At 35.4% G+C, this 14,781-nt stretch overlaps 1 long non-coding RNA gene across 1 annotated transcript; it reads left to right on the top strand.

Annotated features, from left to right (window-relative positions):
- Window positions 1–6,608: 6,608 nt before the first annotated feature.
- On the top strand, window positions 6,609–10,150 carry LOC130598662 (uncharacterized). The gene is made up of 2 exons (XR_008972050.1): window positions 6,609–6,727; window positions 8,502–10,150. It is a non-coding gene; the product is annotated as an uncharacterized LOC130598662 (long non-coding RNA).
- The last annotated feature ends 4,631 nt before the right edge of the window (window positions 10,151–14,781 follow it).

Here is a 14,781-nt window from a genome sequence, read left to right as displayed (position 1 = left end):
TTGGAAATTGTAGAATGATTGAATTCTGGGGGAAAAAGCAGTTCTCAAATGGAATGTTTACCTACATGATATAGAAATGACAGTTTATAAGTGACTAAAACATCTGGATGGTCCCTTCTGTTTTCTTCATGAAAACCCCAGCTAAAAGAATTTCTCACATGATATACTAATGTGATCCACATTGAACTATTAGGATGAAATCTTTGCCCACTGTCTTCCCCATTGACTTTGACAGGACAAGAATTTAATCTTTAATGTACTCAGCTTTCTCTAAAACCAGATAACAGGACCGTTTTGCTCATCAAGGATGACTAACGATATGATGCCTAAATATCAGAGATGTCTAGCTAGATATTTCCTAAACTACATCTACATTATTAAAAATACCTTGGCTGATACCCAAGTGCACTTTGTCTACAAGAATACACGAGCCTTCTCCACAAATTTTGCTATGCCATATACAGAAAATTCCACTTTATTCCCCATCTATATTTTGAGATTAAAAGAGCATGTTTAAGTAGAGAGGGAAATCTTTTCTTAAATGTCTAGAAGTACAAGTGAACTTTAGGCTGAAAGTTTGGTTTCGTAAGAAACACCTTTATTGAAATGTTCCCATGGTCAATGTTATTGTTATTGCTGCTACTGTTGCTATTATTATTGCTATTGACTTCTGGGAAAACTAGATTTCTAAAAATCTAGACTGGGAATACAATATTAACCAACTGATTGGCACGATGCTCATAGTAATAGAATTCTAGATGAATTAAGTTTAAAATATCTTTATCATTAGAATACTTCGTTTTCAGTTTCTATTGTTCTTTAGACATTTTTTTAATTTAGTGCATATGAATGCATATAGCCTGCAGTCCTAAATGCAGTTTATTACTTAGGCTGTGATTCTATAGGTGAATTCACATAGGAAGACCCTTTGCACCTATGCAGTGCTCCAAACCTCTATGCTTGTGTTCATGAGTATATTCATGTGTTGTATTGTACAAATTGGCTGATGACTGAAGCTGCTTTTAATAATTATTCTAAAATGTCTTGGTATTATTTTTATACCAGTTTTTTTTTCAGCTTCAAATGTTCAGAGTGTTATGTATTTCTGAGCTCAAAAATATATTTCTTTGGAGTAAATAATAATCTCATTTTACCATTTCTTAAGCTTCATAGTATATTTTGGGAAAGAAACAAAAGATTTAGGATATGAATCACATATCTGGCTTTAGGAGAAGAAGTCCCTTTTAAAAACTGTACCAAAACCCAGACCTTTCTTATCTGATATTTTGACTGACTAACTTGCAACCAATGTTATAAAAGGGATCAAAATACTCCCTTATATTTCCTGAGATTATTAACTACAATAACTGAAATATATTTGCAAAAAAAATCACAGCTAGAAGTGTATGTTTCCTGACCTTTATGAGTACTCTATCACAACAATTTTTCTTACAGTTGTAACACATTTAGAGTTTGTGGTCTTGGTATGTTTTCAAGTATTTAGGAAAAACTTTAAATCTCTCACAAAACTGGTTGCTTAAATTTTATTCAGACAATGAAGATTAAAGACTGATCATAAGATCTACCTGTACAAAACATGACAATCTGTTACAAGCAGACTTCTTTACTCTCGAAGGTGATCTTTCTGATCAGGCCTCCTTATTGACCCTACTTACTCAGAGTGAACCTTCACACAGGTCACAGAGGCCGTCCACAAAGAACATTTTTTTGGAGTAAAGTCTAACATTGTATCTTCATTCTTTACTGTGACAGTAACATGCTGCCACTTTTCTGTATTTCTCCTCGCATGTTTTTATAGTGCATTTCTGATTGATTTAAGTTGCTGGATGAACAAGTGCTAACAAGATATTTGAAAAATTTATTGCATTCAAGCAGAAGGTTGTTGGGCTTTTTCTTTTTTTGTTTTAATATAGGCTGATTATAAGTTCCACTTCGCACTTCTGCATGCGAAGCAACCATAAAGACCATACACAGGTCTTTATGGTTGCTTCGCATGCAGACTTCAGTATGAGTTAAGAAGATAAAGAATTCCTCTAAAAAATTATGCAAAAATCCTGAGAAAATAAAAAATACAAAATAGATCACTTACATGTCAATATTGTAAGAGGGTGTTTTAATAGCATCAAACGTGAAAACGTCATCAGCTCCTGAAAGCAGAAATCCGCACATACTATATTGTGCTCACTTTTCAGTACGATCAGTTCTAAGTGCCATTACTATTCTGTGTTTGTTAGTAATATAAGCATTCTAACCTGGACGGTATGATTTTAGTATCTTATCTAAAAGCAAATATAGCAGGGTCCCTATAGTCTTAGTTAGGTCTTGTATTTTTAGAAGTATCTTTGGATATGCTATATACCAATATAAATAAAACATGGTTCGTTCAGAAACACCTGCTAAAATGCTTCAGACTTCTGTCTTTTTGCCAGTCAACAAAATGCTTTTCAATTAATCCCCCCCCCCCTTTTTTTTTTTGTTTGTTTTGGTTTTGGACCAGCTCTTTTATGTTCTGCTTACCCTTCATTAAAAAAAGGCGATTCCCTCCTTCTCTGTTCTAGTGTAACTTTGCAGATAACTAGAAAAACTTAGGTTCTTCCAGAGTTCTCACAGAAGTTAGGTTTCAGTCAATCCCTCTCTCTGGGATCATAGGAACTTCTTCAAGGTCTGTTGCTCTTTTGACCTACTTTGACTACAGTTGTAATGACCCCTTATAGATTCCAGAACTGAAGATAGAAGGTAAGGAATTCAGCTCCGTATTCTTTCATAACTTCCAGCCCTATAGCAGAAAGTAGGAAACAAGTATCCCCAGAAATGCCTTCTTGGTTCTCTTTCCCCTTAAAGCTCTTTTTATCTTTTTTTTTCCTCCTCCCAATATCCACCTGCAATTAAGCTTCTTCTGAAGCCCTTAGTGACATATTTTCATGGATCTTTTGAGTGGAGAAAAGCAGGTCTTTTACTTTTCTTAACTATTTTTAGCAGACAGACTCAAAGTCATCTCTCTCACTGAAGAAAACAGATCTCCTCAGATTATCATATTCTTAGCACTTAAAAGAAGCTAAGACAAACAAAAAATGAATGGAGTCATTTGCAGAAAAGCCGATTAAATTGCTGAGAACCAGTGACATACTGGTGGTTACTTGGGAAAGTGATGACCATGGCATTTACAGCTTATGATGGTTATACCAGATTTTGTATAGTTTTTGACTGTCCAGGCCTTCATAATGCATCAGATCTCATTAGGGCAATTTGCTCATGTCAATTGCTGTTACAAAGTGGTAGGCATATGGATGGGGTACTGTAACAGCACCCTGTCCTGGAGCCTGTACTGAACTTTTCTGAGATGTGCCTTGGATTTTGTAAATAATTGAAAATGGTAAGTGGCAGGAGAGCTAGCAGCAGGAAGCACACAACTCACTGTAGTGTGTGTGTGAGCAGCTCCCCTGGACTAAATAAAATCAATGATCACCAACCAGCCTTCCTTGGGTACTATAAAAGCTAAAGATCCCATATTGCCTTTTATAAATGAAAACCAAGTAACTGATAGCAGTGACAGCTGCTGAGAGCATACCACCCACTGCCTGTTCTCAGTGCATCTTTCTTTTCCCGGTCTCTACCAACAGAAACAACAGATATATTGCAAACACGAATGACTGGCATTGCTGTTGTACACAGATGAACTCACTTGTTGCCTCATAATTGGAAACAAAAAAATGGAAGTACTGCCAGCAAAATGTCGTCAATGAGGCACTCTGTGGGCTCTGATTTCAAAAGCTAAAATTTGCTTAAATCAAAATAATAAGGAAGAATTCTCTAGGATACTACTGAGAATTCAGACAGCTCTTGATATGTCCCCTCCATCCCCATCTAGTTCTATACATTCCCCACCACCACCAGCTGGGGATAATAATAGGAAGGAAATGTACTACCCGACTCAGTGCATTGCTGTGAGGTTATTAATCAGTCAATGTTTGTGAAGTGCAATGAAAATGAAACGCTACCCATAACTGCTAAATATTATCTTTTTACAGACTCATTCTCCCCCTCCAGCTTTTCAGCCTACTCTTATTTCCTTCTCTTGTAGTACTACTATATACTTTGGAGTGTGTATTTTCAGCATATCTAAACAGCACATCAGGATTCCAATCTGCAGAGTGGGCTTGTTTTCAGGAGGCAAGGCCTGTTCTGTGAAATGTCTGTCTGAAAAACTTTTTACAGTTAGTTGCTCTAGAGAGCCCTGAATATGCTATTCCTTCACAAAGTTTCTTCCTACTATCCTAAAATTACTCTAAACAATATCTGAGACAGCAGCTAACCTACTTTAAGCTGAAGCATTGACTCATGACTATTTAAGTGCCTGGCTTTGTACTTACAGGCATTCCGTGCTGTTGGACTACTTTTCTGCTACTGAACAAAACAAAAACTGCATTCACTCTGGAACCTTCCTCAGACTTACTGGTGCCCTAGGGCACACAAAGGAAATCTTTGCTTTTTAGAGGTCATTCACTCTCTTTCATGCAGATGAGAATCTACAATCCAATCTCTTCTCTTGAAAAGAGAGAGATTCAGATCTCCACTTCTTCTCCATCAGCAAGAGTAGCTTGAAATCCCTGTTTTAAAAGAGATTCAGAGACACAGGATGTCTTCCTACTCCTACCCATCATCCCCATTTTCCTGTTCAGGTCATTCTTTTGTGACTGGAAAGTAAAAGAGCACTGAGAGACTGAGAATAGCATTCTCATCCACTTCCCAGACCACACAGGAAAGCATGATTCTATTAAGTGCTGTTAAGTGAGCCACAGTAGCAGAAGCAACATGCAGCACAGTGCAGAGCTGAAGAAAGGCACAGGTGACAGGGTACTTTGCTAAGCAGGTAGACAGTCCAGAGAGGCAATAAGAAGGGCTAAGGCCTCTGGTAGTCTCAAGCCAGCATTGTCAGGTATATATATAGGTAAAACAGTACTGATTTAAATCACACATGTTGATAGTTCTGAGCTACAGGGGATGTCTTGTGTTAAAAATCTACCATAAACGTAGAAAATCTGGGAGCAGTTCACTGCTGATGGTTCAGTGCAGTAAGAAAAGAGCCATGAGTAGGCTTCTAAGAGATCCCCCAAAATACAATCACCCCAGACAGTATATTTTTCATTTTAAAAATGGTAAAATTTAAGAATTGTCAATAGGGAAAACATGTCGAGTTTATCAGTGTATTTTCTGTCTAATTTTAGAAGCATCAATTATCTAATTTTAAAGGTCTTCCATTCCACTACTTTTCAAATTACACATCCCAAACAATACATTCTGCTAATCTGGAATGTACATGCTTAACTGGGTATTTTTACATGAAACAAAATATTTCTGGGGGAAAGTCCAGTTTAATATGTAGCACACACTTCTTGTGCCTTCTTCTGTATTGAGGTTATGAAGATGTGTTTTTGCTTTAAATGAACAGACCACATTTTCACAGCCAGCTGCACTGGAATGACATGGGGTCTAAGTTACTTTCCTATTAGAAAAAAGTCAAATTTCCTATATAGAATCATAGAATAGTTAGGGTTGGAAAGGACCTTAAGATCATCTAGTTACAACTGCCCTGCCATGGGCAGGGATGCCTGACATATAATTGAGGATAGATTAGAAGGACTACAGCAGTCACTGTCCAGTTTTGCTTTTCTCATTTCTCTAAGGCACTATGTTCTGAGGTATACAGAATGAGGTGTTTTTCCTTTTTCCTTTTTTTCTTTCCCCTAAGTCAGTCTTTAAATTCAGACCAAACTAGCATTTTATTTGATGGATCTTCTGTGCCTTAGGAAATGCAGGATATCAGAACTGTTACACCCCTGTGTGATGGACAATGACAAGATCTGAAAATCTCTCGATGATTGACAAGAGTTGAACTTTTAAAGTTCTCAGAACTCATTTGAAGGATGATGTCAGACTTTTATCTCAGGATAGCAATTTTGGTGGGTGAGGCATTCAACAGGAAGAGATCAGCTGTGTCAAAAGAGCTGGGGTAGTGATGTTTCAAATGTATCATGTCCAAAGAGTAAGAACACTGGTACTGCCACAGCCAAACCTCCTAAATTTATTCCATGCTCAGTGACTTCACACCCAAGCAAATATCTACACATATCTACAGAAGATCATGAAGCAGACATGAAATACACATATACCTAAGAAAAAATTAATTAGTAACAACTGAACAATTCTTCCTATGTTTAGGATTTTTTTTTCCTTATAATACATGGAGCCTCAGGCTGGACTATTCACCACTGTAGTCTTATCCTGACTGCTCCAAACTTAGTATATATTGCTGGGATAAAATATGAATTCTATTGCATCAAAGAGAGTATTATATACTTCATAAAAGAGAGTCTTTATTCCCCATATATATATATATTGGGTACAAATTCAAATGTTTGTTAGAAGATTATATGATTATCATCTAACATACTTCTAAAAGACAGTAGAGTCCTTTCTGATTCTTGTGAGAGGAACTTTGATTTTACATTACAGTATAAACAATATGGTTTATAAAGAAAGTTTGGGTTTTTTTTATTTATTTTTACATCTTCCATTCATTTCCTGTTCAAACTCCAAGCAGCCACTAGTACAGAAACAGTCTTGGAATGCAAAGAGCTTTGGTGTGACTTTCCCTCAGATGGCACAAGCAGCCTGCGTGCTTTCACGAAATGTGCATACATGGCAAGTAAGATTGAAAAACTTACTTTATTGATTTCACATCAATCTTAGTTACTATATCACATAGCATTTTGCAGTATCTGTAAGCTAGAACCATGCTCTTTGATAGTTAGAGCTGCACAGTGGATGGACTCTTTCAATGAATATAAAATCAAAAGTTACTCAGATTCATGAGAAATATACATAATAGTTTTAAGGGATTTGTAAACTTCTGAGAGTGCTGAGAGTGTAATTCATTAAGAACTGAGTAATTCTTGCAGTATGAACATGTCAGTTGTCAGCATGGGCAATTATTTAGGAAAATTACCAGTGGCGGTTTTCAATGGGCTTCCAGCTTAGGAAGCTGCGGAAGATGGTAGATCTAACAGAGAAGGGATTAAGCCGTCTGTACTCATCAATTTTCTATATTCCTCCCTGAACATCTTCCATTAGCTGCTGCTTAGGACAGAATATTCAGCAAGGTGGACCTTTGGTCTGTCACAGTGTGGTTCTTACATTTTTATGAGCTTGGTAACAGCAAGCTCTGTTACTGTGGAGGTACATAAATCTCCACTGCGGATTTATGTTAATTTAAAAGAGAACTGAGGGGAAAATTTGAGGAAAGATCTTTCTTTCTCACTCACTCTCTTTTCAGAACATAAGCTCCTGCTATGAAACAGCTAGACAGCTTCTTCCTCAGAATTGTATGCAGTCTCATTGCTACACAGCATCTAGCACCTGCGCGCTGATTCCAAAAGTCAACTTGGAGTAAGTAATGCAATGGCAGTGCTGCAGCCCAAGTGACAAAGGTAAATTAACATATGCACTGGACACACAAATTATTTATGCCATTAATGGGAAATAATGTGAAAGCATGGCCACCATAACAAGCAGCTTAGTGAGGAGGTAATTAAAATCTAGGACACAGACTGGTTGAGCTTAGCTGAATCACATCAGGTTATTGATCCCATGTCTTTTCTGCCCCACAACAAAAAATCAAATCTAACAGCAGAATGTGGAATTTTGAAACTTTTCAGACACCTTCCTATCCTAGTCCAAGTTACAGGCAGCCAATACCAGCTGCTGCCTTTACTCTAAAGTAACACTAAAGATAAGAAACAGTTGTGCTTTAAAAAATATAATAGTTCTCTAATAATTAATCAAAAATTAAAAAATATCCTCAACATTTTGAAAATGCTAATCTAAATAACCCTAACTTAATCTTTAGTCTAAAGGCATTAAGCCAATTGCCTTTCTGGTCAATTTAAAGAAAAAACTGGGAAACTTTTTGCAAAAAGCAAATGATTAGTTCTTTAAATGAAAATACTCTATTCTAGCATTACTACCAGACAGCAGAAAAAAAACATAAAGACCATGTGTCCATTCCAATGAGCTCAAATTTCAAATGTGGGAATGCTCACAATGAATGGCTTGCAAACAAGCTAAAGAATTATTTGCAGACATTGTTTAGCAAATTCACCGAATAAATTATTTGTTATGAATTATTCACCCCACTGTATTACTTACCCTCATCAGGCATTAAAGCCATTGAAACTTGAGCTTTATTGATAACCATTAGAATTATGAATTGTAATTAATTCTTAACATTGTTGTCAAGAGACTGCAACATGACTGAAAAGTGCGCAACATTCCAAAGGCATCACTGACACAAATAATTCCCTGAATGCAAAACATGGCATTAAAATAGGCTGAAAATAAATCACCATCAATGAGTAAGCAATATAATAATTTGCTGCTAAAACAATTAACATTTCAAATGTTAATTCTTCTATTCTCTACAGCCCAGATAAAAATGATTCACTGAGCCCAAGAAAGCTTCAAGCAAATCTAACAAGGGGAAAAAAAAAAGTTCCTTTGGAGAATTTACTTTCTATCTCTTTGTTGCAATTGTTGGACAATTTTTAAAGCATTTTTTACCTCATAAATTACTGCTACTGAGAATCACACAACATAAACATCTGTTGTTTTTTTTTAATATAAAAATAAAAATGCAGAAAATTAAAGTGGTGATAGGCCATATGCCTGTACACTATGTTCATCTTACATACAAGATAGACATGAACAAAATGTTCATTTGAAATGCAATCCACCCTCCTCTAACTCTCATAAGTAACATTGAATGTCAGTAGGCTGAGTGTCTTTGCTTCTTTACAACATTTTACTACAGAAATTGTACCCAAATTTTACTTTTTTCAGATTTTTTTTTGTCTTACTTTTTTCAAATTTTGGTATTAACAAATATTGCAATTTCCTTGCTGTAAGTATGTTTGATCTAGAGTTTGGAACCCATTAAAATCTTTTCTCTGTAGTGTGATGCCCTCACTACTATATTTTCAGTTGAGATAATCTTGTCATAGTAATTGCTGCTGTCATCACAGTATTAAGGTTCATTTTGATTTCTTTTTGAGTCTATATGTTTGCTTAGCTCTTCTAGCAGCATGACTAATCAGGATATTTGAGATCTAAGCTTCAAGATTTCTAGTATTTGTGTGGTCATTTGAATTATGGAGGCCAGGCAATGCTTAATTCATTGTCTGAAGAATCCTCAGAAACATAACTGTCATTGCAGTTAATGTTACAAGAAAACTTCTGATTATGGTTACAGCCATCTAAGTTTTGCTGTATGTTACCAATCATTTTGGAATATACAAGTCCAGAGCATTTTATTCTGGTTGCTTGAACAGTTGTGACGCAGTTTATTAAACCACACCAGCAACATTACTAAGTATTTTGCAAGCTAAAAACCCCTCATGAAACATTTCTTTTGAGGGGTTGTTTTTACCCTTTATTCCTATTAGTGTAGTAAGACAAATCTATGAAGGCAAGACTGAATTTGGACCTAATTACCTTAAAAAACACCACTAGATATACAACACTAAATTTTTCTCAAATAATTGGAATATTACTACTCCTATTTTGCCAATCCAGACAGCTAAGACATGAATATCTAAAGATAGCAAAGTGGCTTAGAAACAAGAAAGAATCAATAAGTATTAGAGCTTCCATGAATACACAGCAAAATATTAATAAAATATCAGCCATGAAAATCTGACTTGTTCATAATTAATTAGAGTACATCTGATACTTTTATTAGCTGAGAACCGTATTTATAATAAATGACCTGTCAAGAAGCATTTTGAATACAAAATGAAGGTTAAAATAATTCTAATATGGGCAAAGCTTTCTTATTCCTATAAACTAGTACAGCTTTGTATAAATGTGAAAGATCTCATCTGTCACTACTGTAGCATTGGTTTCTTTTCTGGGGGGAGGGGAAAGGACTGTGTTAAGTAGACAACTGCATCTTAAAAGTTCATGGCTATGCATGTTACTTGAATGCAGTGGCAAACTAATTTAGTTCCACTTGTGATCTTGCAATAATTTCTGTCAATCAGGATGGCATTAATAAAAAACCTCAATCTAAACAGAAGTGCTGTGCAGCGTGTATAATGTATACACTCATTGAAAGAGGCTGAAAAGATTGCAGTCACACAATTAGGGTAACATTTGACAGCTTTAATCACTTTGAATCTCTTCACTTCACTTTTAAATGTCAAAACCACCTCCAGAGATCTCATCAGAACAAAGCATTACTTAAATTGCAAATGAAACTATCCAAATTCAGCACACTATTATTAAAAATATAAAAAATGACCCACATTATTTTATGAAAAACATTTGTAAAACATTCTATGATGCAACATTTAAATGAGCAAAACAGGAAACAACTATGCTCATTAAAAAAAGGTATAAATGCTAAATTTACTCTCCATTAGCATGTCACAGGATGTTATTTTTCACACTGTGTTGTGCTATCTTTCCTAAGAAACCAGGATTACTTCTTCCATATAAAGAAATTAAGAGTATTCAAAGTATGAGATACTTGAAATTTGGTGAGGAAAGACAGATGCCTGTAAACAGGTTTTTGTACTGATATATCAAAAGGCCGTTTATCCAGTTCTTTTTCTTGGTCCTTTTTCTACAACAGCTGTAGCTGCTACCTCCATGACATATTGCCATGCATTCTGTGTGACATATTTGTACACATACAGTGGGCAGTGATATATCCTTGTTTTAAATGAATCCTTTAATTCATTTTTTCTCTGTGTTCACTGAACCATACTTTTGAAGAATTTAAAAATGCTGTAGTATGAAATCTATTAAAAAAAATCACTCTATAATATCTGTTATCCATTTATATTTATGTAATTATTTTAACAGTGTTAGTTCTTTTCCCATCTAAACCACTATCTTATCTGAAAAAAGTATGACCAGAAAAAATCTCTTTGTGTCAATAAAGTAATTTCTCTAGCTATTACTCAGTAGATATTCCTATAGTGAAGGCAGCGGCATTTTACACACATCATTGTACTCTTTGATAGCCTTTCAGATTGGTAAGAAAACCAGCCACTAGAAAGCTGAGGTCGCAATAACATCTACAGGTGGGTATTTCTTGTGATGAAATTCTCTTGGATGATCACAGGGTTGCAGCCCAACTAAAACACTAGCCCTATTTTTTTCTTTTTTCTTTTCTTATTTTTTTTTTTTCCTCAGAAGTTTATGATTTCCTAGTTTTTGATGATGAAAAAATTGATCCTATCACATCCAACCTGATTTTAGTGGAATTATATTTTCTCAGCATCAAATCAAGGTTCCTAAAGAGATACTGAAGTATCCCATAGCCGACAAATATCAGATACCAAAATATTAAATTAGTCTAGAGTATGTGTTTTAGTTTCATTATTCATAGCACTGGAGTTAAAAGCTTTGCTGGGATGTTACATTTGATTTAATTAACTGTTCATCTTCGTGCAATGTGAAGAATTAAAACAGGGAATAGAACAGGAAAAAAATTATTCCTGTTGAGACCTACAGAAGTCACTTACTGTTGAAAAACTTCTAAAACCTGCCCCTCTCCCACACTCAAGAACCGTTGCACCAATCAGTGAAATTTAAACAGCATCTAGTTTGAAAAGGATGCAGCTGATCACTAATATATGGACTTGTAGCCAGGAGACACCACACACAGCATGCCTATTAACAGGTCACTGAGTTTCTTTCTCTTTTCAATATACCTCAGTGCATGGCAGCTAGTTTTCTCACTCAGCCACACACAGCATGTGCAACTTTGAACAATTCTGCACTGCAGGGAATATTTTGCAGAAGCTACATGAGGAGATTACCAAGTGGCTTACTGCTTGCTCTCTTTGTCCTTGGGTTTGCTGACTCCAATGATGGGGCAAATATGGTATATGACATAAAGAAAAGGTTACTTGCCTAAGTGTCATATTCCCTGAATTGTGTTCTGTTATTAGTAACCACGAGCCTTCATATTTCTAGATTTAAGCACACTTTCCTGCCTTTGTAGATAGTGTGCGAACACATTACCTGATTTTTGTAAAAGGGTTTACACCTTGAGAAAATTGCAAATATTTTGTGACCTGCCCTGCAACATTGTCACTCAGTGAGATCTTGGTGCGGTTAAGTTCACCAGAATTTCATCTATTATGTATAGGGTTAATTCTAGATAGCAATACAAACCAAGGTATATTTCTTGTACTACTATTTTCTTGTGTGACCTTGTACAAGTCATTTTACCCCAGAGGATGTCACTTTCTTCCTATGTAAAATGCCCAGAGAACATTAATATTCCTCATTTTGTCATCCTGCAAATTCCTTAAATGTAATGATTCAAAGTAAGGGCAAGATACTGCTCCAATTATCAAATATACATTGCTGACCAGAAAGGATCTTTTATTCTATTTAGGCATTTGTAGATCTGAGCTGTGGCACCCATTTAAGCTGCAAACTGGTTGTTTACTTTCTTTATCTCATAGTGTCACATACAGTAGGATGTTTGAAAAAAAATACTGAGGTCACTGGAAGGTCCTCCCACAGGGCCAAACACTCTAATGTGAACATATATTATTCACTAAGTTATAAGCAAGGGAAGGCAATTACAGCAGAAAGAAAGAAATGCTGCAGCAGTGGCAGTATTCAGTGTGTCACAGAGCAAAAACAGAGGAGCATTGAAAGTCAGGAATTGGGTAAACTTATCATCTGTTACTATCACAGTATTGACAAAGGCCAAATAAGTTTCAAGGCCTTATTAAAGTTGATCTGTACACACAGTTAGTAGAAAGACAATACCTGACTTAAAGAGCTTGCAATCTAATCAAAGGCTTATTATGAGAAAGCCTTTCCGCAAGGGGATGAAAAACCACAAATGGATACATAGGGGCAAATAGAGACAGCTTGTCTGCTCAATTAGATGTTGATTCAACATTCTCAAACCAGCCCTGAGTGAGACAAACAATGCTGGCATGGGGCCACTCTTGCTTGTGGCCAAGAATCAGATGAGAATGATGAAACACAGCTTCTAAAATGAGGCCAAAAATGGAATGGACTTAACAAATTTGTTGCAAGACCAAAGCAAGTGGTTGGTGTTTTTGGCCAAATGTTTGAAACATCATATAACACCAAGGATCCAGTAAGCAGATTGCTTGCTGGTACAGCGGTGGTAGACAGAGTAATTATTTCCTCTGTTGAGGAGTATTGTGTCGTTTGGCTAAATGACAGATTTAGAATTTACTGTAAAAAAGACTCTGGCTTTCTTATTTTGCTATGCAGCTTGCAAATGCAGCTACACTGGCTTGAACAACAGCTTGTCAGATTTATTTCATGATAACTAACTACGATTTGCACTGTAGGAACTTCTGATAGGTACCTGAAGCAATGCTGTGAAAATAAAAAGATTATACATTTTTCTGTACTGTGATAGAAACTGTAGCTCAATTAGAGCTCACATTCTTTCTTAAAATTCTTGGAAAATATTCATGATAACTGTTTATGGAGAGCATTCCTTTCTTCTCTGGCTTACCTGAAAAACTAACTGAAAGTGCAATGAAAACTAACCTGCTTTAAATGAATTAATGTTAATTGGCAGGTTGACATGATATTGAAGGAAACCTGAAAACTCAATTGACTACTTTGTGAAATACCAAGGATTTCTAATTTTGCTACATAAAATATAAATTTTGCAACTCACATTTTTTAAAAGGTAAAGCTTTTTTACAAGCATATACTTCTTGCCTATTGACATATTTATTACAGTAATTCAAACTGATCTTTCCCACTCTTTTTTGTGTGCTAAATACCTAGTGTGCTATAAAATAGCAGTGGATGTTTCTTCCCCTCTTGCCATAGTATTTTAAGCATTTGTGTATGTATATAAAAAAAAATTAAGCTTTTTGCTTGTCATTTATAATTCAGAACTCATCTAAGGACTGAAAAAGACAAAATTATTAGCAAGAGAACTGGGCATGCCCAAGGCTGATGCCCTGGTGAGGAGGGAATTATTTTAATAAGTGTGAGAAAGAGGTTTAAGAATCTTGCTTTCCCACTGGGAAAGGAACTGAGCACAGTATGAATCAAAGTTCTAAAGTAAACTAAGCAAGATAGACTGTTACACCATTTAGCAGGCCAGCTCCTTAAGTTATATTATCCAAGCTTTCAGAATGTAAAGGACCTTTCTTCAGGGATGAATTATGGATATCATGTTAAATTTATAACCCACATCCATTACAAAGACCTATTTTAGCCTCTTGTCTAATTATGATTTAGAAAATTGGTTTGGCCTGAAAATTGTCTGATTTACTCTAAAGGCAAAGGAGAATGTTTCCACAGAGTGCAAAGATAATTTATGGCACAGTTTTTCAGGCAGAGGTCATTCAATTATTTTCCTGATTTAAAATTTTGTCTTTCTTCTAACATTTCTTGGCTCCACCTACGTCAAGAATAGATTGTTTTTAATCATTTCAAGTCTACTTCTTTTTTATTGTTTGTTTTCTTTTAAAGTAGGAAGCTATTGAAAAATTGTGAATTATAGTTCATAAAATAATAATACATATTCATAATTATGCTTTTGTAGGTTGCTGTTTTCTATCACAATTCTACAGATCAGGGAAAGAAACCTCCAAGGAAAAGGATTAGAATGAGGTTTTTGTAAAGAACAATGTATATGTGTATGTTTTTCTATTATCTTCTTGAAAATCAGAGGAA

This window comes from Pezoporus wallicus, unplaced genomic scaffold (assembly GCF_028554395.1).
Source record: "Pezoporus wallicus isolate ANWC-B61680 ecotype Strahan unplaced genomic scaffold, APGP_CSIRO_Pwel_v1 contig_4238, whole genome shotgun sequence".
In the NCBI taxonomy this organism is placed as follows: domain Eukaryota; kingdom Metazoa; phylum Chordata; class Aves; order Psittaciformes; family Psittacidae; genus Pezoporus; species Pezoporus wallicus.
The sequence above is the reverse complement of the archived record's forward strand: the minus strand, read 5'-3'. Positions and strand labels throughout refer to the sequence as shown.